We start from the raw sequence: 13,193 nt of genomic DNA on the forward strand, positions 1-13,193 counted from the left end.
AGGGAAATACTTACGCTACTTTGCTGCATCACCCTTTCCTCTTCAAGGGAAAACCAACGCAGTGCTCAAGAGGTAGCATTGGGTGACAAAAACTTTGATCCACGTCTCGTGAAAAAGACAAATTTTCGCCGATACAGTAGAAAACGGGGAAAATTTGTACTGTAGCTGCCTCATAGTTTGCTCTTTATTTTTTCTAAAAATCATTTCTAGGTACAAAAGTATCTATTTAATCATAGAAACACAAAAAAATTCCAAGATTCAACTACTATCTAGGAACGGTCATGCCCGCCGTTTTGACCGCATTTTGAAACGGGCATAAATAATTCAAAAAAATCAAAAAATTGGAAAACCTTCGCATTTTGTCATTATATGTGACGAAGTTACCAGGAAAAATAGTCAACTTGTTACCAGAAAAAATCATTTTCCATTTTTCGAATGCCCAAAATGAGATTTTTTTGTGAAGGACCTACCATATATTTGTTGCAAAATGGGACCGGGTCATTTTTATAAAATACTAGGACATATATAATGCACAATTGACAAAATGGTTGGTTGTCAAAAGTTATTATACACCTCTAGTGAAAAAGACAAATTTCTGCCGATTCAGTTTGAAGCGGGTAAAATTTGAACTGCAGCTGCCTCATAGTTTTCTCTTTATTTTTTCCAAAAATCATTTCTAGGTACATAAGTATCTATTTAATTAGAGAAACACCAAAAGTTTTCCAATATTCAACCACTAGCTAGGAACGGTCATACCCGCCGTTTTGCCCGCATTTCGAAACGGGCATGAAATATTCAAAAAAAATCAAAAATTGGAAAACCTTCGCATTGTGTCATTATATGTGACCAAGTTACCAGGAAAAATAATAAACTTGTAATACGACAATTGTTTTTAAAAAGTGTTCTCAGGAAAGAGCTATCATCTTTCAAGGTGCATGGCTTTCAAGCCAAATGATCAATCTTATGGCCACATTCATGGCAGAGTTTGTTCAAATGATCTCATATTGTGCACAAGGGTGCATCTTGGAATGGCAAACAATGTTGCCTAAGGGAGTTTTCATTTTCTTTGGACGAAAAATTCATTTTCCATTTTTTGAATGCCCAAAATGAGTTTTTTTGTGAAGGATCTACCATATATTTGTTGCAAAATTGGACCAAATCAATTTTATAAAATATTAGGCCATATTTAATGCACCATTGACAAAAAATTTGGGTGTCGAAAGTTTCGACCCACCTCTTGTGAAAAAGATAAATTTCCAACGATCCAATTGGAAGCGGGTCAAGTTTGAACTGCAGTTGCCTTATAGTTTGCGCTTTATTTTTTACAAAAATCATTTCTAGGTACATAAGTATCTATTTAATCGGAGAAACACCAAAAAAATTCCAATATTCAACCACTAGCTAGGAACGGTCATGCCCGCCGTTTTGACCGCATTTTGAAACGGGCATAAAGAATTAAAAAAAATCAAAAAATTGGAAAACCTTATCATTGTGTCATTATATGTGACCAAGTTACCAGGAAAAATAATAAACTTGTAATACAACAATTCTTTAAAAAAAGTTTTCTCAGAAAAGAGCTATCATGTGTGAAGGTGCGTGGCTTTCAAGCCAAATGATTAATCTTATGGCCACATTCATGGCATAGTTTGTTCAAATCATCTCATATTGTGCACAAGGGTGCATCTTGAAATGGCAAACAATGTTACCTCAGGGAGTTTTCATTTTCTTTGGACGAAAAATTCATTTTCCATTTTTTGAATGCCCAAAATGAGTTTTTTGTGAAGGACCTACCATATATTTGTTGCAAAATTGGACCAAATCAATTTTCTAAAATATCAGGCCATATTTAATGCACAATTGAAAAAATGGTTGGGTGTCAAAATTTTGGACCCACCTCTCGTAAAAAAGACAAATTTCCACTGATTCAACAGGAAATGGGTCAAATTTGAACTGCAACTGCCTTATAGTTTACTCTTTATTTTTTCCAAAAATAATTTCTAGTTACATAAGTATCTATTTAATCAGAAATACATGGTTTGGTGGCGATATGTTGAGGTTTGGACGGTAGCCGAGGGCCCCAACTCCAAAGCGCGAAAAGTCGCATGCCCACCGCGTGGTCACCGCGTAACTGTGGTGTTGACATCCGTTTTGGGCCGCCTAGGCATGTCTAGTGGGTTGGGCACTCCCTAGGTAGGTGCTAGGAAGAAAATGACACCAGAAGTTTCTCACGAGGAGACCGAACTATGCTCAACTATGAATTAATAGCCAAGTGTTTTATTAGCGGCACGGGAAATGCACATGGCCAATGGGCGTGTGTTTTGGCTGAGGATGATCATCTACTAAGAAGACTGTCTTCACAATTTTTTAGCTCAAAAGGAGGAGCCTAGGTGGTACTTGCTTTGCAAAGTACCACACTGGACAGAAATATGAATGTTGAAGCTGGGCTCAAAATAATGAATGGATTGAGCTGAAATTTGGTGGAGGATGGTTATTTGGGCATAGGAAAGCACTGTAGAAAATTGATACCATTTGGACATGCCAAAGTGGTTCTTCCTTCACAATGCTATTCTCTATACAGAAACTTGGGAAAAATTAGCGAGAGAAATTGGATAAATGAAATGAGCTCAAATTTGGTGCAGGTAAGTTATATAGGTATGGTCTTGCCCTGGTAAATTTTCAGATCGTTTGGGTAAGCCTAGCTAGTACTTTCTTCACAAAGCTTCTCTCAAGATAGAAACTTTGGAAATTTCCTGAGAACGATTTACCAGGAAAATGGAGCTGAATATTATCATGTGGCAATGATTTGGGTATGGAAGAGTGCCCAAAAAGTTTTAGGGTAATAGGAGGGGTCTAGATAACACTTGCTTTGCAATGTGCCAATCTGGCCATAAAATATAAATTGAACCTGGGCTCACATAGATGATTTGGCTGAGCTGCAATTTGGAGGACGCTGATAATTTGGTCATATGAAGGAACTCTATAAATTTCATGTCATTTGGATATACAAAAATGGTACTTCCTTCATAATGCTTCCAGGTGGACAAAAACTTTGGAAATTTTCCGAGGAAGATTTACTGGGCAAATGGAGCTGAATTTTGTCATGAGGCAATGATTTGGATAGGAAAGAGTGCCCAAAAATTTTGAGGGCAATCAAGAATATATAAATAGCACTTCCTTCACAAAGTGCTGTTCTGAACAGAATAGGAAAATGAATATTGTTGAATTATTTTTGAACTAGGCAAGGACGGATTTTTACATATTTGACGATGATATGACCCAAAGAATTTATGAGATTTTTTGGGAATTTTGGGAATGACAGAAATATAGGTTGCTTCACAAACTAGGTCAAAAATTGACACGTGGACATGACACATAGGCAAAACTGATCAGGTGGCGCCTAGTCATAGCAATCCACCACAATTTACAAGGTTATGACCATCTATATTGGTCGTGATCAGCTAGAAATAAGGCAGCGGACCAGTGATGTCTGCTTTATGACCATTTCGTGTAAGGAAATTACGACCTTTCTGACCAAAATTGTCGATATAGTTTAGGGTTTGGAGCCCCCCGAACAGCTTTTGACCAATTGGTCTCAAATGGTCGTAGATTTACGACCAATTCTTCCAGGGTTACTGACAGAAGGTCACAAGTTGACATATTTCTTGTAGTGTCGTCAGCTGTACCCATGAAAGTGTAACATCATGATTTTTTGGCCCTTTTCTTTTTCTTTTTGATTTATTGGTTTTTGCTCTGTTTTTCTTTTTGGAGTGGTTCTGTGGCCTTGCCACCTGGGAAATCATCTTCAGTTCCTATCCCAAGTGGCTCATCATTCTCTAAACCATGCCAAGATCATGTCACTTCACTGCTTGACCAAACCCTAGAATCTTTTTCTAGGGAATATTCCTTTTTCTATTAAAGGAATAACCCTGTCTGCCCTAGGTTGTGAAGCAACCTATATTTCTGTCCATCCTAAAATTCCCAAATAATTCTCATAATTCCTCTGGGTCATATGTTGCTCAAATATGCCCAAACTTTCCTATCCTAGCCAAAGAATAATTCCCCAATAATTATTCTTCCTTTCTGTCCAAAGTGGCACTTTGTGAAGGAAGTGTCATTTATATTATCTTGTTTGCTCCCAAACTTGTTGGGCATTCTTTTATGTCCAAATAATTGCCACATGCCAAAATGAAACTTTATTTACCTAGACAATCTTCCTGATGTTGTGCGAGAATCGTGGGTAAAGATCAAGCTCCTTGTGATCATTTAATGATTACTACGGTATTGTTTATATCTAACATCCCCAATTTTCCATTTGGAATGTTATACATTAGATCATCATTGCATATCATATTTTATTGCATTTTGGCTTGATCCTAGAAATTCTACGCAACTCAAGGACCCACGGAGAGAGTTGGGGATTTCGTTATTTTCATATTTGAGTTTTTTCTCAAATTTTGAAAAGAGGATCGTTTGATTTTAATTATTTTCTCTTCGAATAATTCTTTTATGAAAAATAAAAGAGAGGGGATAAAATGACTTCCCCAAAATAAAGAAATATTGGAGATTTAATATTAAAATCAAATAAGAATTTTATTCGGATTGTAGCGCTATTTTATTTGAATTAGGAAAAAAAATTGCGTTTTTCGAAATTGCATTAGAGGCCCAAGTAAATGTTCACTTTGTCCGCTATATTTTTAGAAGACGGGGAAAATTTATTTTAGGATTTTTGGAGTGTGTTTAGTATTTCTTTTCTTCGTTTTTCTGCACGGAATTATTAAAAAAAAAGTCCACCGCCTTACCTTGCCGTGTTTGACTAGGACACTGCACCCGGCCGGCCCTTATAAGCCGAGGCCCCGCCAGCCCACCCTGTCCCGAAACCCTAGCCCCGACCCCGCCACCAGCTGCGCCGCGCCGCCGCCGCCCGTCCCTTCGCCGAACCCGCCGCCGCCCACCACCACCGACCCCGCCGCCCGAGCCGCTCGTCGCCGCCGACACCAGCCCCGCCGCCGACGAGGTAGCCGCCGCCGCCACCGGTTTTCGTCAGAAAACCGATCTTTTTTTCGAAACCCTAGATCTAGATCGGTTTGTTTTTTTCGGTTTTGTTATTTAGCGAACACCCGTTCGTACTTTCGTTTTAACGAATGATTTTCATCGGTTAGCTGCAGGCAGCGAACGTTCGTTCGTTAGCCTGTTCGTCAGTTTTTCTTTTTCCAGGGTTTTTTCGCGATTATTTTCGATCGCGATTTCTGACCCGATTTTCGTGTTAGTTTATCTTTTCGCTCGTTTATCGGAATCAGGCAATTCAAGCGCCTAGATTTTCGTCTCGAAGCCCTCTTTCTTGTTAACCAACTTGAACAAGATTTTGCTACTGTAAAATTTGACCTAAGTCCAGATTAGTAAACGGATCTTGTTTCTTTCGCAGTTTGAGTTTTGTTGCTTCGTTTGGTTTGATCCTTTTTGCAAACCGGAGTTCTTAAGTTGAAATTTCTGGTTAGATCACTTATTTGAGTTTTACCCGTGCATCTAGTTGAGAGCTTATTGTATGCTTGTTTGTTTGCGATAAAGTACCCGGAGTGCGAAGCATGCTACTGCGAGTCTCTAGGTTACGCGGATGATCGGCAAGGCAAGTAACACTTTGATCATACCTCTTTACTACCCAGTTTTATTGCATTAGATAATCCTCAAACAATTGCATGGTCAGGATCTGATTAAATTGTTGGTTTTGGGAAGTAGATGAGGTAGTACATATTCACCTATTTATTTTTAAACCTATGGGAGTTACATCTACGTTGCTTATATTGCTATGCTCTGCTCGTAGACGTGGATTGGGTTTGAGTGTATTCATGACATATGTGAGTTTGTTAATTAATGGTTCAACTTAAGGTGACAACTTTAATACACATATGGATGGATTGCTCGTGGGCAGCTGGAGAATCCAGTGTTGTCCTAGGATATCCCGGAGGACCCGTGTGATCATCCTACGGCCCGCCACCCAAGCTCACAGGGATCATAAGATTATTCACGCTAGAAACTTCCGTGTGCAGCCACAAGCCATTATGGGCTCTGGCATAGTTGAGTAAGTTGCGTGAAGCTCTTGAAGAGGTAGACTAGCAGATGTAGTGGGTTGTAGGTGGTACTATCTATCCAGAGTAGAGAGTTAATACTTTAGAAATACTGTGTCTCGAATCTCCGACCATGGATGCATTCGAGTCTTGTGGGGAAAAGTGTGCAAACCTCTGCAGAGTGTACAAACTAATCATGGTTAGCCGTGTCCCCGGTTATGGACATCTTGAGTATCTGGTTCTTGGATTATCATGTTGATCTCATCACTCTTAATATAATTTGATTGGGGTTAATGATGATGCTTAATTGGAATTGAGTTGGGGGAACCTTCTCAATGTTTAACAACCACCATGATAGTTAAATAAATTTATTCCTTTGTTGTAGGGAAAATTAGCTTTATGCAAAACTGTAACCCTAGAGCTTAACACCAGCCAAATATGCATGTAGTGATAGCATTTATTTTGTTCATTACTCTTGTGTTACCTTGCGAGCATATTCCATGTGCTGACCCTTTTCGGGCTGCAATGTTCATGTTGCAGACTTTTCAAACGACGAGTAAGGAGCCATAGATCGTTGTCTTTCACTCAGTGATGCCGTTGGAGTTGATGGACTCCCTTTATCTTCCAAGTCTTCCGCTGTTATCGATTTTAGAAGGCCTTAAGCCATATATTATTGTAATAATTTCTCTTTTGAGACATTCGATGTAATAAGTGTGTGATTGCTACTCTGTTATAAATCCTCAAGTACTGTGCGTGTCAGCATTACCGATCCAGGAATGACACTGATGCACAGAGATCAGACTATTTGAGGTTTGGTCGCTACAAGATGGTATCAGAGCTCACGCTGACTGTAGGACACGACCACTAAGCTAAAACCCTAGATCACTACTCTCTTCCCATTTCTGACTCCTCTCCATTTTCTACTCTTTAGGATGGCAGACTCGAGGAACAAGTTTGCACAACCGGATGAAGATACACCTTTTGGACGACACTTGAAGGAAGTTACTAGATACGTGAACATCGAAATACCAAGCTTCACCAGGACTTACAACGCCACTTTACCAGAAGAGGAGCGCTGGATGATTCGAGTTCAAGTTCCAGGAAGGACGTTCACGCCAGTCACTGAGCCCATAGAGTTTTCCTTTGATGCACCAACCTGGAGTCTAGGCAAGAGCATGGCAGCCCACATCACCATGGGATTCATTGGAGAAGTTTACCACAAGGATCTCAAGGATATTATCTACCAGATTGGTGGGTGCCGAGATGAGCAATGGGAGATGATCAGCACCAGGAAGGATAGGTCCATTGCAGCTTTCATCCAGGAGTTAACTCAGCACATTCGTCGCTAGGAGAACTAGATGTGCGTAGGCATGATAGATCTGAAGAAGACAATGACCAGGATCACAGAGCTGGAGGAAGAACTCAAGTCTACACGAGATGGATACGAGGAGGAAATGACGATACTCGTGGAGAAGAATGACGACCTCACAAGGAAGCTAGGAGTCTTCATGGGAGACCCCGCGCCAGGAGGAGAAGACGACGATTCCACTTGCCCGAAGAACTACATCATCATCAACGACACCGACTCTGACCCCGACGATAGCGATGATGACTCTGTTGATGAAGCTGGAGCAGATATTGTGGAGTCTTCCACCGATCAATTTTTCTAGTCGACCACCATATTAGTAGTAGAAATTTCCCCCATGTATATAGTATAGTCCGAGCACATTTCTAACGATAGATAGACCAATTGTATGCCCTTATTTTACTTGATTGAAGTAATATGTTTGTGTTTGTCTCATGTGCATATGGGTAGTGTTTTCCCTCTAGACCTCATTCTATTCTGTTTTCTCACCTTTTCTAAACACATTAGATGCCTCCGAGACGTGACAATGGATTTGCTTTCCCGCTGGAGCTCACTCAGTTGATCCAGCAGCAGAATGCATTGATGCAGATACTAGTCCAGAATCAGAATCAGGGAACAACAACAACAATAACCCAGCACCACCTGTTGATCACTTAGACCGTTTTCTAAGGCTGAATCCGCCTGTGTTATCCAGTAGCACTGAGCCGATAGTTGCAAATGATTGGCTCCGCAAGATTGGAAGGGAGTTGACCACTGCAGGATGCACAGATGCGGAGAGAGTGCATTTTGCCGCACATCAGCTTGATGGACCCACAACATCATGGTGGGAGAATTTCACAGCCACTTACCCCATCGACATTGTCACATGGGACCAGTTTCAGCAGGCTTTTCGCACTGCCCATGTATCAGCAGGAGCTATGGCCATGAAGAAGCGTGAGTTTCGCAACTTACGCCAAGGAGGACGCACCGTTAGCCAGTATGTGGATGACTTTAGTAAGCTAGCACGTTATGCCCCAGATGACGTTGCTACAGATGCAGCTAAGCAGGAGAAGTTTCTGGAAGGATTGAATGATGAGCTGAGCATGCAGTTGATGGTGGCAAGTTTCAATAACTACCAGGAGTTGGTAGATAGATCTCTCATGATTGAAGGGAAGCAGCAGCAGATTGACAACCGCAAGAGGAAGTATGGACAAGGGAAGTATAATTCTGGAGCTCAGCAGAGACCCCGTTTTACCCCGAACTCGGGAGGACCCCTTCAACATAACCATGGAGGTCACAATCACAATGGTGGGATTTCGCATAACCATAGTGGCCCCAGGAATGGGAATGGTAATGGAGGAAGCAACGGCCAGAACCGTACCAACCCAGCAACGCTCGCCAAGAAGGATCTAAGTCACATTACTTGTTTCAAGTGCGGGAAGGATGGACATTATGCCACGGAGTGTTCTGAAGCAAAGAATGGAAATGGCAATGGAAGCTCTGGGAAGAAGCCCAACCCTTTCAACAGGGGACAAGTGAACCACGTTAGCGTGGAGGAGGTTGAAGCGCCACCCGATCCAATAATAGGTAAGTTTTTGGTTAAGTCATTTACTGCAATCGTTCTTTTTTATACTGGTGCATCGCATTCATACATATCAAGGGGATTTGTGGATAAGTTTAAACTGCCAACCCAAGCCCTTATGTCACCCATTTTAGTAACCTCGCCAGGAGCAGAGTATATGGCTAGCCTATGGTATGATCGGTTACCATTAAGGATTGGTAACTACCTGTTTCCCTCAGACCTAATAGTATTGGATTCACAAGGACTGGATGTGATATTAGGCATCGATTGGTTATCTAAGTATGGAGGGAACATTGACTGCGCCAGTAAGTCGATTTTGCTTACCACCCCAGAAGGAAGAAGGATCAAGTATGTATCCCGGCATGTGCCGAATAGGACTCAAGTGAATTCCTTATCAGGAGTTGTATAGGAGGAAGTACCAATGGTGAAGGATTTCCCGGATGTATTTCCAGAAGAGTTGCCAGGCATGCCACCAGATAGAGACATTGAGTTTTTGATCGAGCTTTTGCCAGGCGCAGGGTCAATATCTAAGAGACCGTACAGGATGCCCGCTAAGGATTTAGAGGAAATTAAGAAGCAGATTAAGGAGTTACTGGATAAAGGCTATATTTGCCCAAGCTCGTCACCTTGGGGATCACCAGTGCTTCTAGTGGAGAAGAAGGATGGATCGTTGAGGATGGTTGTTGATTATCGAGGGTTGAATGAGGTGTCGATCAAGAACAAGTACCCACTGCCGATGATAAATGATTTGTTTGACCAGCTGCAAGGAGCTAAGGTGTTTTCCAAGATCGATCTGCGATCAGGGTACCACCAGCTGAAGATTCGAGAGCATGATATACCTAAGACAACTTTTACCACAAGGTACGGGCTATATGAGTATACCGTTATGTCATTTGGTCTAACTAACGCACCTGCCTATTTTATGAACATGATGAACAAGGTGTTTATGGAGTTTTTGGATAAGTTCGCCGTGGTGTTCATTGATGATATTCTAGTCTACTCGAAGAATGAAGAGGAGCATAAAGAGCATTTGCGTCTGGTACTTGGGAAGCTCAGAGAACACCAGTTATATGCCAAGTTTAGCAAGTGTGAGTTTTGGTTGAAGGAAGTTGGATTCCTCGTACATGTTATATCCGGAGAAGGAATAGCAGTAGACCCTACCAAGGTTGTCACTGTGACAAATTGGGAAGCACCCACGTCAGTTGGAGAGATCCGGAGTTTCCTTGGACTTGCGGGATACTACCTGAGGTTCATCGATAATTTCTCAAAGATTGCAAAGCCCATGACGGAGTTGTTGAAGAAGGACACCAAGTTCAAATGGACTGAGGAATGTGAGGCCTGTTTTCAGGAGTTGAAGAAACACTTGGTTACAGCTCCAGTGTGGATTCTTCCAGACCAACGCAAGGTTTACCAGGTGTAATGCGATGCTTCTCGTCGAGGACTTGGAGCAGTGCTTATGCAGGAGGGAAGAGTTGTTTCATATGCCTCACGACAGCTTAAACCCCTGGAGTTGAATTATGCTACCCATGGTTTGGAGTTAGCAGCCGTAGTGCATGCGTTGAAGACATGGAGAATTTTCTCATCGGAAACCATTGTGAGGTGTACACGGATCACAAGAATTTGAAGTATACCTTCACGCAGAAGGAGTTGAATCTCAGGCAAAGGAGATGGTTGGAGCTCATTAAGGATTATGATATGAAGTTGCATTATCATCCCGGAAAGGCTAAGGTAGTAGCCGATGCGTTGAGCCGCAAGAGTCATGTCGATACACTCATGACCGAAGAGTTACCCAAGGAGTTAGCAGAGGATCTTCGTGAACTATGTTTGGAAATAGTTCCGAGGGATTATGTAGCAGCATTGGAGATTCGGTCTACTTTGATGGATAAGATCAGGGAAGCTCAGAAGACAGACAAGGAGATTGCCGAGATAAAAGAGAGGATGAGCAAAGGAAAAGCTAAGGGATTTCGTGAGGATGAGCACGATACCCTATGGTTTGAGGACCGCGTATATGTGCCAAATGATCCGGAGATCAGGAAGTTGATTCTATAGGAAGCTCATGACTCGTCATACTCGATACACCCCGGAAACACTAAGATGTATTTGGATTTGAAGGAGCGTTTCTGGTGGACCGGAATGAAGAAGGATATTGTGTAGTATATAGCAGTTTGTGATGTATGTTAGAGAGTGAAGGCAGAACATCAGAAGCCAGCTGGATTGCTACAGCCATTGCCGATACCCGAATGGAAGTGGGATAAACTAGGCATGGATTTCATCACGGGATTACCCAGGACTTGTTCAGGCTATGACTCGATATGGGTTGTAGTCGATCGTTTGACGAAAGTAGCTCATTTCAGCCTAGTTAAGACCACTTACACCAGTGCTAAGTTGGCAAAGATATACATGAACAAGATGGTATGTCTGCATGGAGTTCCTAGGACCATTGTATCAGATAGAGGAACCCAGTTTACCTCAAAGTTTTGGAATCAGTTGCATGAGACTTTGGGAACCAGGCTAGAGTTCAGTACAGCTTTTCACCCGCAGAAAGATGGACAGACCGAGAGAGTCAATCAGATTCTGGAGCACATGTTGAGAGCTTGTGCGCTAGACTATGGATCTAGTTGGGACGACAATTTGCCTTATGCAGAGTTCTCTTACAACAACAGCTATCAAGCCAGTTTGAAGATGGCCCCTTTCGAAGCATTGTATGGAAGGAGGTGCAGGACACCATTGTTGTGGGATGAAGTTGGAGACCGTCAGTTGTTTGGACCAGATTTGATTAAAGAGTCTGAAGAGAAGGTTAAGTTGATATGCGATAGACTCAAGGTAGCCCAGTCCAGGTAGAAGAGCTATGCGGATTCTAAACGCAAGGAGACAGTTTACGAAGTCGGAGACAGAGTGTATCTTCGTGTATCACTACTTCGAGGAGTGAAGCGTTTTGGAGTTAAGGGAAAATTAGCACCATGTTTTGTGGGACCATACAATGTTTGGGAACGTATGGGAGAAGTTGCTTACAAGTTGGAATTGCCGATGGATTGTCAGGAGTTCATGATGTGTTCCACGTTTCATAGTTGAAGAAGTGCCACGCAGAGATGGTTGATATTCCTCTGAGGGATACAGTGCCACTGGAAGCGATTCATTTGGATACCGATTTGACCTACGAGGAGAAACCAGTCAAGACTCTTGAGTTTGCCAGCCGAGTCACGCGCAGTAAGGTTATCAAGTTCTGCAAAGTTCAGTGGAGCCACCATACCGAGGATGAAGCCACCTGGGAACGAGAGGAAGACCTACGGAAGGATCACCCTCACCTATTTTCTAGCCAACCCGAATCTCGAGGGCGAGATTCATCTTAAGGAGGGTAGGTTTGTAACATCCCAAATTTTCAATTTGGAATGTTATACATTAGATCATCATTGCATATCATATTTTATTGCATTTTGGCTTGATCCTAGAAATTCTACGCAACTCGAGGACCCACGGAGATAGTTGGGGATTTCGTTATTTTCATATTTGAGTTTGCTCAAATTTTGAAAAAAGGATCATTTGATTTTAATTATTTTCTCTTCGAATATTTCTTTTATGAAAAATAAAAGAGAGGGGATAAAATGACTTCCCCAAAATAAAGAAATATTGGAGATTTAATATTAAAATCAAATAAGAATTTTATTCAGATTGTATCGCTATTTTATTTGAATTAGGAAAAAAATTGCGTTCTTCAAAATTGCAATAGAGGCCCAAATAAATGTTCACTTTGTCCGCTATATTTTTAGAGGACGGGAAAAAATTTATTTTAGGATTTTTGGAGTCCGTTTAGTATTTCTTTTCTTTGTTTTTCTGCGCGGAATTATTTAAAGAAAAAGTCCACCGCCGTACCAGGCCATGTCCGACTAGGACACTGCACCCGGCCGGCCCTTATAAGCCGAGGCCCCGCCAGCCCACCCCGTCTCAAAACCCTAGCCCTGACCCCGCCGCCAGCCGCGCCGCCGCCGCCCACCACCACCGACCCCGCCGTCGGAGCCGCTCATCGCCGCCGCCACCGACCCCGCCGCCGACGAGGTAGCCGCCGCCGCCGCCGGTTTTCGTGAGAAAACCGATCGATTTTTTTGAAACCCTAGATCTAGATCGGTTCGTTTTTTCGGTTTAGTTATTTAGCGAAAGCCCGTTCGTACGTTCATTTTAACGAACGGTTTTCATCGATTAGCCGCAG

Source organism: Aegilops tauschii, chromosome 5 (genome assembly GCF_002575655.3).
Source record: "Aegilops tauschii subsp. strangulata cultivar AL8/78 chromosome 5, Aet v6.0, whole genome shotgun sequence".
In the NCBI taxonomy this organism is placed as follows: domain Eukaryota; kingdom Viridiplantae; phylum Streptophyta; class Magnoliopsida; order Poales; family Poaceae; genus Aegilops; species Aegilops tauschii.